Source organism: Phyllostomus discolor, chromosome 3 (assembly GCF_004126475.2).
Source record: "Phyllostomus discolor isolate MPI-MPIP mPhyDis1 chromosome 3, mPhyDis1.pri.v3, whole genome shotgun sequence".
Lineage (NCBI taxonomy): Eukaryota > Metazoa > Chordata > Mammalia > Chiroptera > Phyllostomidae > Phyllostomus > Phyllostomus discolor.
Window position 1 is genome coordinate 109,689,391 of NC_040905.2, and position 21,047 is coordinate 109,710,437.

General features: G+C 41.9%; 1 protein-coding gene across 3 annotated transcripts in view; it reads right to left on the minus strand.

Annotated features, from left to right (window-relative positions):
* RBFOX1 (RNA binding fox-1 homolog 1) overlaps nucleotides 1-21,047 on the minus strand; it is a 1,508,648-nt gene that overhangs the window by 651,447 nt on the left and 836,154 nt on the right. The window lies entirely within an intron of this gene.

Consider the following 21,047-nt stretch of genomic DNA (forward strand, 5'->3'; position numbering starts at 1 on the left):
CTAAACTGGTGCCTAGGAACTTCCTGAGTGTAAAGAAGGAAAAGCCAGAGATGACAATTTATTGGAGTCTATCCAGCTCTGCCCAGAAAATAGATAATTCCATCACTCTGGATATTTTCCCCTGGATTTTTTTTTCAGAATTTTCTCCTGTACTTTTCACTTTCCTCAAAAAATATTTATTAGTACAGAAGAAGCAATGTAGAAAATTTACTGGGAGACCTTAGATTCTGTACAGCAAGAATATTCCATGATTCAGTAAGTCTGGAATTCATGAAATTGCTGCCTTGCTTCAGTTTAGTGAATAAAAGTGAAGATGCTTTAGGATGCAAGGAACAACACCTGGCTGACTGTGGCTTCAGCAATGAGGATATGTATGGCTTTCCTGATTCCAAACCTGGCAGGGGACAATCCCAGGTTGGTTTGGTGGCTCAGCAGTGCCAGCAGGACCCAGGCTTTTGCACACACTTCCCATGTGACATAAATAAAGACATACACTTTCCATGTGACATAAATATTGGGTTGGCCAAAAAGTCCCTATGGGTTTTTTTTCCCATAAAATAAAAGACACATTTTTTCATTTTCACTAATAACTTTATCCATTTGGATATTTTGAGTTTGTTAGCTATCTCCCACATGATATAATGTTGATTGTTCTCAATTAATGTCTCGATTTGATTGTTATCAGCTTCAACTAGTCTACCCAACCATGGAGCATCATCCAGCAAGAAATCTCCAGAATAAAACTCAGCAAACCACTTTTGACACAGTTGATCAACCACAGCACCTTCTCCACACACTGTGTAAACATTTTTTGGCATTTCAAATGCGTTTTTATCTTTCTTGAAATAATAAAGCATGATATACTGAAAATGTTGCCTGCTTTCTTCCATCTTCAATATTAAAATGGCTACACAAAAAATTCACCAATTTTGATAAATTTTTAAAAATACATACTGACATGACAGTTGTCACAATACAATCTAACAAAATTTTTTCAAATGAAGTTAAAGAAAACTAAGTGCTACTAGAACCATCTTATGGGGGAAAACATGAATGAACTTTTTGGCCAACCCAATAAATACCTTCATACTCTCTTTTACAGAGGAAGAAGCTCATCAATTTTCTCTGGGTAGCAAAGGAGCCAGGGTTTTAAGCCCAGGCAGCCAAACTTCAGAGACTGGTGTGATACCCATGACACAGTGCTGCCATTCAAAGAGTCATACAACTTGTCTGATACCACTCTTTCCACTTAGCAGAACAACTGGACCTCCCAGTCAGATGTCTTCATCCACTGTGAATCACTCGCCTTTAGCCGGGAACAGCATGTGCACTCCCAGCCTCCACACAGCCAACATCACAGCACACACACCTCTCCGCAGAGGACAGGTCTCCACACCTGTGAATGCACACTGTCTTCTCAAGAACCCACAGACCTTGCCTCTTCTCCCCAAGAGATTTATAATTAAGCCTGCGAAAAATTAAGAAATTAATATAAAAGTCGCCATGTTGCCAGTGCTTTTATTATACTTTAATTTACTAGAAACATTTTCACGCCACCCCTGGGGAGTAAGTGCAATGCAAAATTGCTTACATCGGTCTTAAAAGCTGAAGTAAGCGTTTCCTTTTCATCTTCCATAATCCTATTAAAAAAAAAAAGCTGGCAAGTCTGTAGACCAGAAGCAGCAAATAGATAATTATATCATTCTGGATATGTTTCCCCTGGCTTTTTTGAGGATCCCCCCTCATAATTCTCCACTTTCCTCATAATTTATTTACAGGTAAAGAAGGGATGAACTAAACTCACTGGGCAGACAAGCGCCCAATCACTCTAATTAAGTTACTAGTGATTCCAAGTACCTCGGCAAACACAGGTGGCAAGACCAGACGATGGAGAACATGGGAGCAGGAGGCGGAGGTCCAGTGTGCCCTTGCTGCTAGGAAACCGCGGGCAGAATGGCTAAGAGTTTGGGTGGAGCAAAACCACAGTTCAAGTCTCAGCGCCACCACTTCCCAGCAGGGTGATGTGAAGCAAGTTCCCGAAATTCTCCAGGTCTCAGTTTCCACATCTTTCAAAATGGGACACTAGCAAATAAATCTACCTCTTATGCTTATTGTGAATATCAAATGTGACAATGTACCTGAAAGGGGACACTTAGTTCAGCTCCTGGCACAAAGCAGTGTTCAATGCATGGTAACTACAATTTGGAACTGTTAACATAGAGGGTCATTCTATGGGTCAACGGACAGATTTGCAAGGCCACTGCTGAGACTGTTCCCTCACCGGCACTCATTAACAGATGAGGAGCTGCCCACCGCAGTAAAAGGACTTAGGATGAGTGACGATGATGCAGGACACAAGTCATGACCTGGACGTAAACACAGTTTCCTCACTAATGGCATCCTCAAAAATCAAAACAACATGTTGGCATGTCAGCAAAAGGTTTCTAGAAAAATTAAAATGGGATAGTATATGTGAATGATCTCTGCTACCTGGAGAAAGTCTTTTCCAATTGAAAGCAGCTAAACTTGTCTTTGGGCACTTGCTTTTGGCTACAGAACAATTCTCAAGCCTCTCAAATTGGTTGCCGGTGTATACACGGCACAATAAGATAAACAAGGACCTCTCTCTGGATCATTAATTCAGCTCAGTAATTGGCACGGGCCCCTGTTATATCATATAAACCAAACTAAGTATGTGGTAACAAATGGCAAAAATTTAACATGGGTATGTAAGATAAAGCATGAGGTATCAAAGAAATTATATCACACACCATTCAGGGGCATATGTATATTCTCTTCTGCCACTAGAGTTAACCTAGCCCTGGCTGGTGTGGGTCAGTGGATTGAGTGCCAGGCTGCAAACAAACCAAAGGGTGGCCAGTTCATTTCCCAGTAGGAGCACATGCCTGGGTTGTGGGCCAAATCCCTGGTGGGGGGCGCATGAGAGGCAACCACACACTAATGTTTCTCTCTCTCTCTTTCTCCCTTCCTTCCCCTCTCTGTAAAAATAAGTAAAATAAAATCTTTTTAAAAAGAAAGAGTTAACCTAAATGAAAAATGTACTGGTTATCATCATTGATGAACAGGTTCTCCTACTTTTTGATTTCATTGTTTTCTCCAAATTTGATACAGAGATGTTGAAGTCTTGGTTATGCTGTTTTTCTTCCTTGAGAAATATCAATATCTTTTTATAATTGGAATTTTCAGCAAAGCTTGCCACCTCAAATTTATCAAAGCTGTTTCAAAACTCTGTTTTGATTCCTGTGTCAAATATCAGATTGAAAAAAACGTTTTTCTGGTCATGAGTAGCCAATGGGCCAAGAAATGCAAATAAAGATTGAGGATTTTGCAAGAACTGAACTTTTCTGCTTTTCTTAATATTCTTTCCTCTGTTTGAAAATGGCAAATGAGCTTTTGGAGGAGAAAAAATGATTTTAAAAAAGACAAGACAAATTGTTGCACAGTAATACGTCCTCATATCTAACAAAAAATCTAATAGGATATATGGAAAATTAATGTCCCGTATCATACACACACCACCCCACATTTATAAATGAAATAAAAATTTGCAATAACTTTTTAACTTATTTTGGTTACAAATAGAAATCCTAACTGCAGAGACATGAATAAATAAAAGATTAATTTTTTCACATGATGTGAGTTCAGAGGTAGCCTGTCCCATCACTGGCTCAGCTGCTGTATTTAGAGACAGCATCCCACATGGTGTGAATCAGTGGCTGCAACCCTATTATTATTACCCTGGAAAAGATGAGGAGAAAGAGTGGGAGGACAGAGAGCGCCACCTGGAGGTGTCACCTTCCATGAAGAAATCAAAAGCTTCCCCAGACACCAATAGCAAACTTCCAGTTACAGCTCTTCCAACGGGACTTGTCATATGGCGACTCTGAGTTGCACAGGAGGCTAGCAGAAAAAACACCTACCTGACATATTTCCAGGCTGAGCAAATCTGGGGCTTTTGTAAGCATGAGAAAATGGTAAAATACTCACCAAGATAACTTTTCATTTCTGGAAGATCATCCACTGTTATATCACTAGTTATCAGAGTCTTCCACACTTAACAAAGATGATAATGTCTTAAATGCGTATTTACTTATGTTCTGTTAAGATATAAGTTATTTCTGCAGCCTGAGGGGAAGTGGTGGGCTCCCCGAACTGCAATCAAAAGAGTCACACCCCTTTCTACAGTCCTGCTGTCTGTTCGTTCGTAAAAAGCATCACTGTATCCACTTGAAGGTATTGATTTTAATTAATCACAATGTACAGCCACCTCAATCAATAGAAAGGTACAGGGGGAAGAACAGAAGCTGTAAATCACTGTGATTTCTTCTCTTCAAAGAACTTTCCTTTCTTCAACTTAAATTCAGTGGTTCTGTTGTGCATGGATGTTGCTCAGATCTCAGAATGCATTCACAATTACATTAAAGACTATTCTTGACTGAACACTGATATCCCAGTGTTTAATCCTACAGTGCCATATAGAGTCCTATGATGTTTCTGTAATATTTTACTGTATTTTATTATTATTCACATTTAAAGAGGGGAAAACTGAGACTTCAGAATTTAAATAACCTCCCAACATTCCAAACACCACTCATACTAGAGCCAAGATTTATATTCAAGTCTGATTCCTGTTACGTTTTTATTTGAGACCATAATAATCATATTGAATGTCTAAATACTATTTTACATAGATCATCCCTAATTTTCATAATGACTTGTATTACCTCCTTTTCTGAGAAGTTACACCTGAGCTTCAGAGAAAGTAAACAATTTGGCTGAGATCACACAGGGGACAGGTGACAGAGGTGATTCCCACAGAGGTGTGTCTGGTGCCCAGGTTTCCATGCACCACCCAGCACCACCAGGCACAATGACACAAAGAGCATGACCTGAGGGCTTGGGAGCCACTTCTTACCTAACATAGAGAGGGTAGCCTGGCCACAGAGCTTTAGCTCTAGAATCAAGCTGCTGGGAATCAAACAGGTTCAAATCCTGCTTCCAAACTTAGTCTGTGGCTTACAGCATCCTACCTACATTTACAAAATTTCAGCTTCCAAGTCCACCTCCCATGAGAAAGATGCCCCTGCCTTGGTGACTTTGGAAAAGGAGGAGAGAACAAAAAGGAGACTATATAGCCCTGGCTGGTGTAGCTCAGTGGATTGAACGTGGGCTGTGAACCAAAGTGTCACAGGTTCGATTCCCAGTCAGGGCACATGCTTGGGTTGCAGGCCATGTCCCCCAGCAACCACACATTGATGTTTCTCTCTCTCTCTATCTCCCTCCCTTCCCTTTCTAAAAATAAATTAAAAAATAAAATCTTTAAAAAAAAGGAGACTATAAGAATGCAAGCTTATCAATAGGATTATAAGAGGAAATATGTGGCAGACCCCTGGTACTGACTAGAGCAAAAACAAGAAAAGAGACAGGGGCTATATCCTTATAAGTGAGTTCCTTAACCTCTATAAGCCTCAGCTTCTCCTGCTGTAAAATGGGATCATAATACAACCTACCTGCTATGAGAATCTAATGAGTGAATATGCATCGAGTGCTTCTAACTCTTCTGGAAAGGTATCATTTGCTTAGTAAATGCAAGCTGTCATCATCATCAACATGACATCTATATGGGCAGCTACACTGAATTTCAAAGACCAGCTGAAAATAGAGAATCAGGAATAAAAATCTGATTTTTTTTGCATGAAATGTGACTGCTAGTACCACAGTTGAGATATTTAGAGCATACAGAAGGTACAAAGCAATGCACTCCAACGCCAGAAACTTGTTTTTCAAGAAGCTTTTCAAACTGAAGCAGAGGGCACAGCCAAGCCTGGCTAATTAGCTGCACTGCCTTATGCCATGGGGCTCAAGGCATCATGCCCGGCTGTTGTGTTGGGGGCGGGAGCCTGCTAAGTCAGCTGTAATTGACACCCAGGCACAGTGGGGAGCAGGGAAGGTTAAGGGGAGGGAGGGATTTGGAGGAGCTAGAAAACAAAGGCACAGGACAATGCCCAGCGCCTTACAAAGCAAGACTGGACGAAAAGTTTGGTTTTATTTTTTGTTTTTGTTTTTGTTTTTTCTGGGGAGACTGGGAGATGCCCCTCTTCTCACTCTCTCTGGAGAGCCCCTCTGCTCACATGTTTGTTCTCAGAGCAGACTGGGAAGCAGATTTCCCAGCTACAGCAAACAAGCCTCAGGTGTCTTTGATCCATTCTGTCTATGGGAAAAGAGGGCTTTTTTTTTTCCTGTTCAAAATGTGGCTTTTATTCAGTATTATTCCATTCCACTGCAAACAATATTCACCCAGAGGCTGCTAATGTGCCCAGCACCGGGCTAGCACAAGAACTATAGTGATCATCACCCAGGCCCAGTGACAAGAGGTTTGTGGTCCAGAGGAATTAAGGGTTCTAAGTTAGGAACCTCAGAGGGGTGTCAGACAAACAGTATGAATGTATAAAAGATGACTGCCTCTGGAAACTGGATTCTGAAAATACAATTTATTCATGGAAAGGAATGCGCTTATTGGAAGTAGAATTGAGAAGTTCAGAGGGTGTGCTGCAGAGCCAGGCGTATCTTCAAACTCCTGCCCTCTATACAGCTAAGCAAGTCTCTTTTCCTCTTTGTGCTTCAGGTTCCCTCTCTGAAGTGATAATCATGCTTACCTCATAAAACTATAAAGGTAACTCATGTAGAACTCCTAGGAAAAAAGAAGTAATCAATGCTAATTTTTATTATTATTATCACTTATTAAAATTATCTCCTTACTCAGGAAGTTGCTAAATATCTATTTTAAAAAAACATTTTTGAAGATGGTACTTTAAAGATCCTAAGGTATATAAGAAACCTTCAGCAATGCTCTTCCCAAGTTGATGCACCCAGGAGGGAAATCTGTGAAGTAGGACTAAAATTCTGATCATGTAGCTCAATTTCCTCATCTACAGAATGGGAAATGCACACCTGATCAACTTTCTCCCAGGTGTCATTCACATATGTGCACTGGTACAGCAAGGCCACCAAGAAATCTGTGCTGAAGCCAGATCTATGGAGTTGAATAGTGACGGCCATCCTCAATCGCTCTTTTGAATAGTGACTTTTGTACAACAAGCCATGGTTGGGTCCATAGGATTCCATGCTCACCATATCTGATTGGACTGTGTAAGTTGCCAGGAGCAAAGACAACCGTCCATGGGCTGGCCAATGTTTCAGTTCAATCAAGATGTCTTCTGTAGTATGACAACTGGCAGATCTCAGGCAAGTTATTAGGAAGTGAGGCAGGAAGAAGTTGTCATTAGAGAGAGGCACAGAGAGGGGGAAGCTCAGCCACAAGCAAGGCCAGAATCAATTGGGGTAAGGTAAGCAAGGCACTCACTTGTGGCACACAATTTAAGGGTCACCCAAAAAGTCAGTAATCAAGAGGCATAATATTTAAGTGCTGTTTTTATTTAAAAAAATAAATTAATGCAAAAAACCATGTTGATCAATATCAAAATTTCAAATAAAAATTATTATCCAATTCTGCATTTGGATGCCATTGTTTATAATTTTGGTAATTTATTTGTTGTAGGCTTTTACATTAATTTTGTTTATTTGCACTAAAATACGATTTATCTTGATTACTGACTTTATTGGTACTCTCTTAAATTGTATGTCCAGGGCTCTCCTTCCCTTAGTCCCACTGCATGGACCAACAAAGCTAGTGCTGCATGCTAAACACGGAAGCACCTTCCGGCTCACTCTGAGCCCAGAGGAGCTGCTGAACCAGTGTTCTCTTCTTCTTACTCCCCCACATATTCTTACATAATGGCGGCAAAAGGAGAGGTAATGACGTATGTCTGCCTCCTCCCTTCCTTTCAGAGTTAAGGGCAGAAGGAGAATGAAAGTCTTTTGGAATAATTCTTTAAAAACGAAACTTAGAGTGAGAATGGAGCCCCAGCTGCCATTTCCCAGGTATCTGTGCTGGGAACAAGTGCCTTGGGGAAACACTGACCATGATGAGTGTGGCCTGGATAAAAGGATGGGAAACAACAGAAGCAAGCCTCGATTATGAGGAGTGGAAAAGGATGGAATGGGGGAAGCTTTCTGAGCTCTGTGGTGTGGCAGCCTCCGGAGGTTGCACAGTTAGGGTTAGGGAAGGAATGCAAAGGAGACTTCAATCAGTGTTTCCTCCTCTTAAAGTCTTGCAGACATGGGATTAAAGGATGTGATTTCTATCACCAGAAACTGGACTATTATTTCCTGCAGTGGTATCCGTCCAGCCATGGGCCAACATGGGTGTCCCTGGGCTCATGTGGGCTGCATTCATCCCCCATTAATAAGTGCAGTCAGACTCCCTGAAACACAAAAGGGACCATCACACCATTCAACACAATAGACTCAAAAATCTCAAACAGGTTTATTTTTCAGCCAGTGTCCCAGTCCTGAAAAAAAGTATCTTTGATAACTGTCAAAAACAATAAAAAGTTCTCACCATTTACAATATCTATCTCACCATCCCCTCGGGAAGAAAGAAATAAACAGACTCTCCAAATAGAAGCAAAAAAAAAAAAAAAAAAAAAAAACCACGTTAAGCTTCTGCTAGAAATAGGAGTGTTTCAGGCAAAGAAAATTCCTAGCTGGTTCCAGAACAGTCTATTACTTGCCTATTATACTGTTGGTATTACTGGGCAAAATGCTTCCTGACTGATTGATGTATTATTTCTTATAGTTGAATTATCTCTGAAATGCCAACCATTATAATAAGTGGTGCTTTTGTCTGACAACAAAGCTGAGCTTTATTTTGTCTGTATGGCACATAAGGGAATGCATCAACTTGATTTCAAGTACTTATGTTGATCATTCAGTCTATTAATAGGGAGGCACCTCTGATGCCCCAGGCACCCCTCCCTAACCCCCTACCCCCACACACTCAAAGCCAATGGCCTTATCTCTAACTGGTTTGAGAAAATACATGCTTTTAAACAGGAATTTCTTACTTGCCTGCCTTCAAATCTACCAGCCTCCTGGATTCCCCACCTGTTTTTAGGGATGGGGTGCCCCCACCCCTGCACCCATCAGGGACAGCCATTCACAAAGACTCTGGTGTTTTTGAGGGATCTGCTCTGGCAATTTTCTGGTTCTTCTGAATTATTAACACCTCCCCTCTGTATCATTCCAATCAGGAAAAAATGTGTGTCATACTCCATCTGCACCCCCATGTTTCATAGCAGCATTATTCACAATACCCACAAAGTGGGAGCACCCAAATGCCCATCAACAGATGAGTGAAGAAAATGCGGCATATACATACAATAGAACATTATTCAGTCTTAGAGAGGGAAGAAATCTTGGGACATGCCCCAACATGGATTAATCTTAAGGACATTACGCTACGTAAAACGTAAGCCAGTCACAGAAAGACTAACACTATATGATTCCATGTAAATGGGGTATTGAAAGTAGTCAAATGCATAGAAACAGAGGTAGAATGATTGTTTCCAGCGGCTGGAGATAGAGGAAAATGGGCTGTTATTGTTCAGCAGTTAGAGTTTCAGATTTAAAAGATGAAAATATTCTGGAGGTCTGTTCTACAACAATGTAAATATACTTTACTGAACCATGAACTTAAAAATAGTTAAAATGGTGAATTTTATGTTGTGTTTTTTTTACCACAATGGAATAAAATACATGCTGTAATATTTCCCTCTTAGAAAAAAAAAGGCCCTGACTTTTGGCTCCCTTCTTTCTACAACACTTCATAGCAAAATTCTGCAACATTGTGGAAAGCGGGGGGCTTCTTGCTCAGTTCACACCCTATTTTTGACCCAAACAGCCAAGTTTCCACCTGCCCCCCACTCTTGCTGCTCTTATAAATGTTATCTCTGTTCTTATCTCATTTCTTCTCTTCCCCTCTCTTCTACATCCAATATGAGCAGTCCTGTTACCTTTACTGCAATGACATATCCCCAATCTATATCCACCTTCCTACATCTCCACTCATAATGTGCTAGTCACAATTGCTATCACCCCTGGCTGGGACTATGATAATAGCTTCTGAATTGGAATCTCTGTCTTCATTCTCCATATTCCCTGTAACAGCTGGTGACCCTTCAATACGTAAACTGTGAAGTCATTCTGTTGCTCAGAACCCTCCAGTGGTTTACACATACAAACATGCACAAGCACACACATTCACTCCCTACCACCACCTAAAAGGCTATGAAACCTGGGCCCTGACAATCCCTCCTAACCCTTCTTGTACCCTTTTACTCTCTACTCCTCAAAATGCTAACCCATTGCCCACTTCTGGCCTTGGTGCCTGGTCCTTCTACCTGGACTGCTCCTCCCCTGTTTCTGTGGCTGGCGCTCTCCTTTTATTCCTCCCAGTTGATGTGAGTTTCTTAGGAAGGTCTTCCAGGAGAAGCCAATCTACAGTGACAACTCAGCTGCCCTTCAGAACACATCTCCCTAATTTTAAATCTCTGTATAGTGAATATTATTTTCTGATAATTTTCTTCCTATTTATTATTTATTAGTGGACTTATTTATTGAATGACTATCATCCCCTCACTGTATCAGAAGTCCCATGTGATCAGAAAATGGGTCTGTCCTGTTCATCACTATATCTGGAGTAGACAGCATCAACCTCAAAAAATATTGCTGGAATGCATTTGGTAAATATTCTGATGGAGTGGAGGAAATGCTTCCAAATATAGTACCGTGGCTGATTCAATATTTCAAGCTGAAGAAATTGGAGAAATGACATGTGCAGGAAAGACTTTCTGACCCTCGCCTGAAGCAGGACCCCACAACCCTCATGCGAGAGGTGCCCTCCCTGTGCCCAGAGGAAAGGAGCAGCCTTACCCTGAAGACAGAGGGACTCTGAGAGGAATGTGGACAGACAGTCCTTGCTAAGTTTCCCCACTTACTACACTTACTTTATACTCTCTGTCCCATCATTTTTGTTGATGATTTTCTACTCTTCATCAAGTCTAGCAAAAAATGCATTAAGTGATTTCTCAGGGTTTTTATTTCCTTATGAAGGCATCCATGCCAAACTTACACTGAATATCTGTATGCTTTTCTCTTATGAATCTATCTTTTGTTACAAGAGTTCCAGTTGAAAACTTACAAAGGTAGAGAAAATAGCTATTTTTTCCTCTTCTAGTATTCTGTGGCCCAATATGGGCAGTAGGAAAAGTGTGTGTGTTTCAGATGGAAGGAACAGCACAACACAGACTAAGGACCTGTGGCCTGAATGTAGACCTCCCTTCCTGGCAGAGCCTACTTCCTTCTCTGGAGGCTGAAATTTCCAGATAGTCACTTCCCCCAGATTCCCTTTAAGCATTTAACCCAATTCTGGTTAATGAGACTTTAAGAGAAGGCTCAGGGGTGGGGGCAGTAGTTTCTAGAGCCAATCTTGTCACTTATACCTGTCATAATTGGAACTACAGTAGCTGTCTTGGAAAATGAGAAAGGCCAAGCCTAAGGGCCAAGCTGCTATGTTGAGAAAATGAAAGAAAATGTAAGTTTCTAGACAGAAATAGTCCAGGTGACTCTTTGATGATGATTTTGAGTCTCTGAACCTACCCTGTCTTCTTATTTAGAAGGACTTCTTATGATACCAGATAGCAAATGCCCCTTTGTGTGCCACCCATTTACCTGGGAAAGTAGCTACACATTCCTTAAAGCATCTTGGGGATCACACCATTGCACACCCAGCAATTAATGAAGCACCCACCACATGGTTGATGCTAAAAATTAAGTCCATGACTAGGGTCAGGCACAAAACTGAAGGGGTACCAGAAAACTCTGTAATCAAGATAAATCATACTGTAACACAATCTGTTACAAAATAAAATAAAGGTACAAAATGTAAAATGGACAAAATATCAACATTTTCAATAAAGATAGGCTCCAACAGTGTATTCGCTGGGCACTGCCTCACTTGCCTCATACTAAGCCCTGCTTTAAGTATTTGTTGAGTAACTACCTAAGCATTGTCATCCACGATCTCCAAGCTCTTCACAGAACTTCTTTGTCACTCTCACTTGATGGTGAGAGTCCTTGGGGCTCAGAGAGGTTAAGTTAGCTATCTAGGGGTCACAGAGCTAAGAGTGGTCTGAATGACTCCAAAACTAGTGTACTTAACCAATTCATTAGAAAGTCTTTCTAGCCCTGGCTGGCGTAGCTCAGTGGATGGAGCGCGGGCTGGGAACCAAAGTGTCCCAGGTTTGATTCCCAGCCAGGGTACATTCCTGGGTTGCAGGCCATAACCTCCAGCAACCACACATTGATCTCTCTCTCTCTCTCTCTCCCTCCCTTCCCTCTCTAAAAATAAATAAATAAAATATTAAAAAAAAAAAAAGAAAAGGTTGAATTCACATTTAAAAAAAAAAAGAAAGTCTTTCTGATAAATGGTCTTGAACACTTCTGCTCAGGGACTGTATTAAATGCAGGAGAGGGATGGGAGAGTCCAACATCGAGGCTTTGTTCTGATGTCTTCTATCTCCCAAAGTACGCTTCCTGAGCACCCACTCACCTGGTGATTGGGGGCAGGTACTTCCCTCTAATGAGCTTATTATGTGAATGCTGACATATAGCCAAGAGCCACGAATGGCCTCCAGCAGCCAGAAGGCTTGTGGGTTTTGCTAAAAAGGTACCTGGATTAACACATTTTAAGGTAAATGAAGGTATCAACCGGTTTATCAGGTAATAGGCAATGAGGAGGGAGAGACCAGCTGCTATGAGAAAGGGAAGCGTACTAGGATGCAGACAGGTTCCTGTGGGTTTCCTGGAGTCCTCCGGGATGTGGCACATTATGTAAATGCAAACTGATAGTGACAGGATGGGAGGGATCCGTCACTCATACCCTCACATCCTTCTGAAATTTTTCCTGCCAGACTTCCTCTTCTAAATCTCTGTGACTTCTCCATGAAAATGTTTCTAGAGAACTTTCGCCAAAAGCAGGGAAAAGTCTTGATGTCCTAATTGGCCTGAATGAGATGGAAGCATGAAAAATAATGTAAAATGTCTGTATAAGGGGGGGAAATAAGCAAAGAGAAAGAAAAGAAATGAAATGTTTTCATCATTTCCATCACTGCTAATTTCACTAGGCTGCTTTTCAAAGATCCTCTCTCAGAATAACAGCTTGCCTGGGGGTCTTGCTGAGTTAAAGGCATCATGGAAAAAAGGCTGTCAGTCACTCTGAACTGAAAGGGGAACCACAGCTGACCCAGGAAGAAGAAGTTCCAACCCCCCCCCCCCGGGCTGAGTGGCAAGGCCCGCTGTGTGGGGGTGTGCAGGGTGCAAGCACAGAGCAGGAATCTGTTTCAGGGGTCTTTCCCACATTCCAGGGTCATGCCCAATACCTCCCAGCCCTGGGAGCCCGTGGGGCTTCCTTACAAGAGCAGACACTGCCTTTGCGCTGTCATCAGCAGAACTGCCAACCTCTCTCCCAGAGCGTTTTCATCCTTCTGGCACCCAGGGCAGAGGAACAGTTGGTGGGAGGAATCGGAGCGGTGATAAGGAGTGTATTTCTTTTCACAGTGACAATCCAATTCCTCAAGAATGTATGTCTACTTGTTTCTAGTACCTCTCTCCTTAAATTCATAGTTTTATGGTTTGGTCACCTGCTGCTGCCCATGGATGCCCAGGGATCCATACCTTCACAGGCAGATGGACATAGATGATTGAAGAAGGCCTGTTTTGATGAAGATCTACTGTGTCCAATGTCTTGGACCCAGCCTTTCAAGAGAGCAACACAATTTTTGAGCAAATTCTTCCCCGTTCATGACTCTGTGCTTAGCACAGTGAAGCAAGGGCCAACAGGGAAGCAGATGATATTCAAAGCCATGTCAGGGGAAACATATGTGGGTCAGGCTGCTCACTGTATAGTACTTCTATTATTCTTCCTAATGCATCTCAAATGTATCTACTGCCACTATCCTGGCTCAAACTCCATGGCTCCTTACGGTAACCCCTTAGTGACCTTCCCACAGACTCTTCACTCCATCTAATCTGCCTTCCTGTTCATGAAAAATGATATACTCAGCCTGCTGCTGGATGATGGATGGATGGATAGGTAGATAGATAGATGATAGATAGATAGATAGATAGATAGATAGATAGATAGATAGATAGATTTTATGGGTAGGTGGATAGATAGATCAGTGGGTATATAAATAAATAGATGATAGATAAATGATGGATGGATAGAGATAGAAGGATGAGAGGAAGGAAGTTAGGAAGGAAGGAAGGAAAAAGAGGGAGGGGAAGAGGAAGGGAAGAGAGGGGAAAGGAGGGGGGAAGAGAGGAGAGGGCAGGGAAGGGAATGGGAGGGAGGAAGGGAAGGAAGGAAGGAAGGGAAGGAGGGAGGGAGGGAGGGAGGAAGGCAGGAAGGAAGGAAGGAAGGAAGGAAGGAAGGAAGGAAGGGATTAGAGTGATTTCTCACTCTACTTATGATTTAGATCAAAATGTTCTACTTGTGTCTATCCTACATGAACTGGTCCCTAACAGAATTACCAACATCTCCACCTCACCTCTTGCTCCAAGACCCCATGTTTTCCAGTCCTTGCTTTTAACTAACTTATTTCTCTTTCATTTCCTTCTAAAATCAAAGCCATTACACAATTTGACCCATCTCTCTGAATTTCCCCTCTTCCCCACTCCTCTCACCAGCTAATGAACACTTTTGAGTCTCAGCTCTTTTAATAGCAAGGGACATGGTCCCCTCTTGACCTCAGTCAGGGACCTTTCTGAATCTCTGCTCATAGGGCCATGTACATTTCCTCCCAACACTGCTAAAATTATTGATTTAAGTTTGTCTTCCCGACTAGATTATGTGATCTCTGAGAGCCAGAAGTTGTTCTGACATAGCTCACATCCCATCATCAGAGTCAAGAAGAGTGCCTGCTAACTTGAGATGTTTGTTACATCCAGATTGGCCCTGGTGTGGCACTGTGAGAGGAGTGAGGGACAGAGAAGGGAAGGTGACTGACTCTCAAAGGTAGCACATTCTCTGATGATAGTGTGTGCACTATTAGCAGACACTGTTAGCTATTAGCAGTGTGTGCCTTCCTTGCATAAACTCACTGTCTACTGCTGAGGATTCTATAACTCACTACTCACAAAACCCTAGAGGAAACACATGTCTTGCATTTCCCAAAGAACTCCCTATTTTGAAAGCATTTATTTCCACTAGAAGGCCCTATGAATATGAAGGGGTTCAGCATAGGCTTTCCCAAGAAATGTTACTTTGGCATATGGATTATTTTGAGCTGAAGGTAATTGAGACACTGTGGGCTGATAAAAAACATTGACCTCTCCCTTAAAAATTGAAATTAGGGGACTTCCCCATAATGAATTATTATAAGAAATAAGTTTTATGACCTGTTTATAGGGCAGGGCAAACTTCTAATTACTGAACGTCTACTCTTCTTATCATCCTACAATGCCCTCCTCCCTTCTGAAGCTCCAAGGTGTCTTACCTCATCCTTATCTCAAGATGTTATATAGACCTCATTTTAACTTTCTGTCTTAACCTCTCATGTGTGTGAGGTGAGGTTCCCATACATACATATGCAATTAAATATGGTCATTTTCTCTTGCTAATCTGCCTCATATTGATTTAATTATTAGGCCAACTGGAAGAACCTAGAAGGGTAGGGAAAAGTTTCTTCCTCTCAAACAATACCAATCAAGAGCCTGGCACTGGAGACCCGCTGCTTGATGCTATGTACCTGCATTTCCTCAAGCAAACAACGTAATCTCCCTGTGCCTCATTTTCCTCAACAGTACAACAGAGTCAGCACCTATTTGCAGATTATATGAGTTGCTAATAAACAGAATATAACTGAGGGTTTGTAATGCTGAAAGCACCACAGGAAATAAAAACATTATTATCATCATCCCCATTTGTTGCCAATCACATCTTCCTTTTTAAATTCAGATAACGTGGTCAATCTACTCATGTTTCCAAAAATCACAGTGGAAATTAGATTCATCTATGTGTGTGGTCATCATAGCCCCAGACTTTCCAATTTTCACACCCCAGTAGTACTTATACCTCAGTACACTGCCAGGAAGCAGTGGTTTCCTTTGAATCATCAATTCACCCTCCCCCATAACACCCTACACAGGCAACGCTCTAGTACTGCTGGCCTTGACCAAGACCCATGAATACAGAGGCTGGGTAAATGCACCTCATGACAGAGTGAGGAGCCATATATTACTTTCATTCCCACACTCCAGGGAAGGAGGAAAGTCTAGAGATAATAAAGTAACTCTTTTAATCATTTCAAATATTATTTATTAAGCACCTAATATATGTTACGCACTGCACTAAGTGCTTTGCATTTGTTACCTCCCACAATCTTGAAAGGCCCCTATTAGCCTAGCTTAACTTTACAGAGGAGAAAACCAGCTTAGACAGGTGAAGTAGTGAGTTGCTTAGGATCACACGGCAAGGATCTGGGGAGCAAGGATTCCAACCAGGCTCTTTCAGACAAAGAACCTCCTAGCTTCAAACTTTCCAAACAGCCCTGCTAAGAAGTTCTTAAATGCTTCTCAACAGGAATTTTGTCAACCAAAATGTAAGTTTTAAGTTTCAATGGAGTCATTGGCTCCTTTGCCAGAGGACCATCTAAAGCATTGTACATACAATTACGGACCGATGGTTCAGAGGGACACGAGGTAACTGATGTTAACACCATTCGCTTAAAAATCCAGCTGAAAGCAAAGCAGTGTGATTTCACATGAGGTTTTTAAAATTCTGAACATGGTGCTGGGATCTTATTCCCACTATTACAAAGTTGAAAATCAATCATGAAAAATAAACAGTCATGATGGAAAACCCCTGGGATGTGCTAGCTTTATGGCAACATAATAGTTGCTTTTGATGCTACCTCTCGACACAAAATTAGCCAGTAAATGACTTTAAAAAATATAGGTGGGGTGTGCTAGGTGGGGGACCAATCAGAGGCAAGAACCCAAGCTTGTCAGGCAGCCATGGGTGGATCTCACCTTCCTCAATGAAGGAGGAGAGGGAGTTGTCCCTGTTCTATTGCTCTGGGCATTTTACACAATGACGGACCGTGTTTCAGATCCAAGTTTTATAGAGCTAAAGTTTGGCTTGAAAACCAGCATTCCTTTCTTCCTTAGCTATGCATGTTGCTGAGGGGTCTGGGCAAAATCTCCCCCAGCACCCCAGGCCTTATTTTAAGATACTAACCTGAGTTATCTTTATGGCACTTCTGAGCTCTAAACCATGTGATTAGATGATCAGAACTCTCGGTGCCATGCCCCTGATCTCCGGGGGTGGGGGGGAGGGGAATCAGCAGAGGAGATCACAGATACAGAGGATATATTAACCAGGGGCTTTTGTGGAGACAAATTTATTAATATGTAAGTTGTACAGCAGAAAATGTTACATTGCTTATAGCAAGTTGAATTGTGTGCCCCCAAAAGATATGCCCAAGTCCTGGTATCATGAATGTGACTGTTTTGGAAATAGAGTCTGCACATGTGATTAAGTCAAGGATCTCGCAGTGAGTCCATCGTGTATTTAGGGTGGGCCTTAAATCCAGTGGGGGTGTCCTTATAAAAGAGAAGTGTGAGGTTTCTCTCTCTCTCTCTCTCTCACACACACACACACACACACACACACACACACACACGAAGGCCTGATGAAAACAGGAGCAGAGATTGGAATTATTCTGCTCTAAACCAAGGAATATTTGGAGCCACCAGACACTGCAAGAGGCAAGGAAAAGTTTTCTCCTAGAGCCCATGGAGGGAGTGTGGTGCACAAGGTGCAGACACCTTGATTTATTTGTGGACTTCAGAACCACGAAATAATACATTTGTGTGGCTTTATGACACCAAGTACGAGGTAATTTGTTGTCACAGCCCCAGGAGACTGATACAGAGGTAGAGTTCACAAATGGTGGAGCCCCAGGGCCCCACTGTTCCCTGGACAGCACTGTGTGCAGGGCTTACCCTGCCATCCTCCCTGTGCCTTCCCTCCCTGCAGGTTCTCCCCAGGAGGTCCCCAAACCAGGGGATCTGTCCTTCCAGATTAATCCCCCAGGCCTTTAGTCTTACAGCCCTGGTTTGCATCACACACCCATCCCCAAACCAATCTCTGCAGTCCAGAGGGGATGTGCTGATTGTGGTAGTCAAAGACTGGGTTCTGTGTCCTCCTCTGGTACTCTCAAGTACGATTGGGACAGTCAGGGAGACAAGATGCTGGTCCTCTCTCCAGGGCAGGGTAAGCATGATACTGTGATTTACAATAAGAAATATATATTTGGTCTTTGTCCTGGGTTAGGGCACAGAACTCCTAAAATCTACTGAAAGTGGTAAAAGCAGCAAAGGTGTCTCTTGTTATGTTAATGAGGTGACTTATGGCCCTTATCTAGAATTCAGACTGGTTACTTGGAGAACCAAACACGTGATTATAAGATCAGAATTTCAGCCCCACTCCCCTGATCTTCTGGGAGGGAAAAGGGCCTGGAGGTCAAATCAATCTCCAATGGCCAGTGACTTAACCAACTGTGCTTATGTAATGAATCCTACATAAAAACTTAAGAGAATGGCTTGGAAGAGCTTCTGGCTTGGTGAACATATGGAGATGCTGGGAGGGTGGCAAACTTCGAGGGGCATGGAAGCTCTGTACCTTCTTCCTACATACCTTGCCTTGTGCATCTCTTCCATCTGACCGTTTCTAGTACTACCTTGTTACAATAAGCCAGTAATCTCGTAAGTAAATTTTTCTCTTGAGTTGTGTGAGTTGCTCTAGAAAATTAACTGAATCCAGGGAAGGGGTTGTGGGAACCTCCCACCTATAGCCAGTCAGCCAGATGCACAGGTGGCAACCTGGACTTGAAATTGGCATCTGAAGTTGGGGGAGGAGGCAGTCTGGTAGGACTGAGCCCTTAATCTGTGGGTAATGCTATCTTAATGCTATCTCTGGGTAAACAGTATCAGAATTGAGCTGAATTGTAGGACACTCAGCAGGTATTGCAGAATTGCTTGGTGTGGAGAAAAACAAAACAAAACGTATGTCCAAACTGGTTACTAGAGCCATTTTAGGAAGGAAGGAGAGAGAAGGAAATAGGGCAGGTGGAGAGAAGGCAAGAAAGGAGAAAGGAGGATCTCTTCTGCACACAAGAAAGGTACGTGTGAATGGAACTGAGAAGGGATAGAGGAAGGAGTGTAGGAAAGAGGTGGCACCTGAAGAGTGGCCTGTGTTCTAAGCTAAAATGCAAATGGAAAGAGAGAGAGAGAGAGAGAGAGAGAGAGAGAGAGAGAGAGAGAGAGACTCCCTAGAGAACAGGCTTAGAAATGGAATTTTCTTCAGACTTTTGCATTCATTCCTGCTGTGATAAGTTTAAGATACAATTCTTACAAATTTGAAATGCGCCTTTCTTAAAATCCATTCAGATCTGACAGTTATCAGATGTATTGAAAACAACAGTTTTCCAGAGATTAAAAAGAGAGAAAGTTTAATATGCCTGTGCTCTTTCTCCTCCTCCTAAACACAGTTTCACAAAATCTGCCTGTCCCCTGAGTTTAGCAAGCTGAGGTCCTTTTAAAATACTATCTGAATTCTAGTGAATATTCACAGATGAAAAAGCATGTGCTTCCCAAACCATGGTATTCTGCAAAGGTGGGTTTTAATTTCCGAAAAGACAAAGCCCAAAGAAAAAGAAAATGCATATCTTCATGCACTTAAGAACTATAATATTACTTAGATGGTGAAGTTTTATTCTGATAAATCACTGTCAATTATGATTAATATTCTCCTTATAATTAATTCAAAATCTTATTAAAATCAAAGTTTTATAATTTTACATATAACCACACTGCCTGTGTCAGGATGGAGAATATGCCTTGTCATTAATTTTACCTGTATCATTTCTCAGTTCTCAAAAAAGGCAATAAAAGATACCTCCTTGAAAATCAGCAATGCCGGGCCACCCTCATCTCCATAATGACACAATTTCCAATTCACGCCTCATTTTCATTAATGTTTCTGGCCATAAATTTTTAAGCATATGATAAAAAATTTCTGAAGCGGCATAAAACTAACATGAAGAGGGAGTTCATTAGCATGTGACCCTAATTAGAAATTCCATATTAACTTCCCATTTCTACTTGTGCATATCCAATAACATCACATCTCTATTCTGGACCTGCTTCACCTTGTTGGGAGGAAAGATTTCTTTGGATTGTTTAATTCTCTGGCTTTATTTTTTAAACAATCCATGTGTTTCCTCTGTTACTGAATAAGTCAACAGACAATTGTATCACAGAACGCCTTTTGTGTCACAAATTATCCGGAAGAATTGCAAGAAGGTCCTTGCCCAAAGCTTTATTAATGATACCAGATCATAAAAGCGGGGGTGGGGTGGGGGAGAAATATGCTGACTCTGTCTCTTTTCTAATGTTGGGTGATAAAAATGCTACTTCAGGATTCAGAAGGTTAAGTTCTAATGTGTATTTTGAATAGAGTGTGTTGGAATAATTGCCTCATAAAGCAAAGCATTGCCCGCCTGCTAATGGCTACATAGTGCCGGGCTCAGCAAAGACAGCCAAGCTTACTGGAAAAAATGCTGTGCCTCAACTTTTGTAGCCCTCCCATATTAAGTTAACTTTCCCTCCCTTTGTGTTTCAAAAAAAGGTGTAAAATCTCATCACCCTTTTGCAGCTCAGCCTTTAAGATCAGTGAAAGCTATCCACCAAAGGCAGCCCCTTGATGAACCATGACTCCCTACATCTTCACCCCTGCCTGACCCTCCTACACTGTGCTTGGGATGATTTTTTGTAACCAACCAGACTGCTGCGAGCAGTGCTGTGTGACTTCTGAGGCTAGTCAGAAGAAGTCTTGCAGCTTCCACATGAGTTCCTTGGAACATGCACTCTGGAGAAAGTCAGGCACCATTTACAGGATCTGAAGCCACCACACTATGAGAAAGCCCAAGTTATCAATGCGGAGAGGTGACGTGAAAAGAGAAATGCAATGCATCCTTGCAACCACATGAGACCCCAAGTCA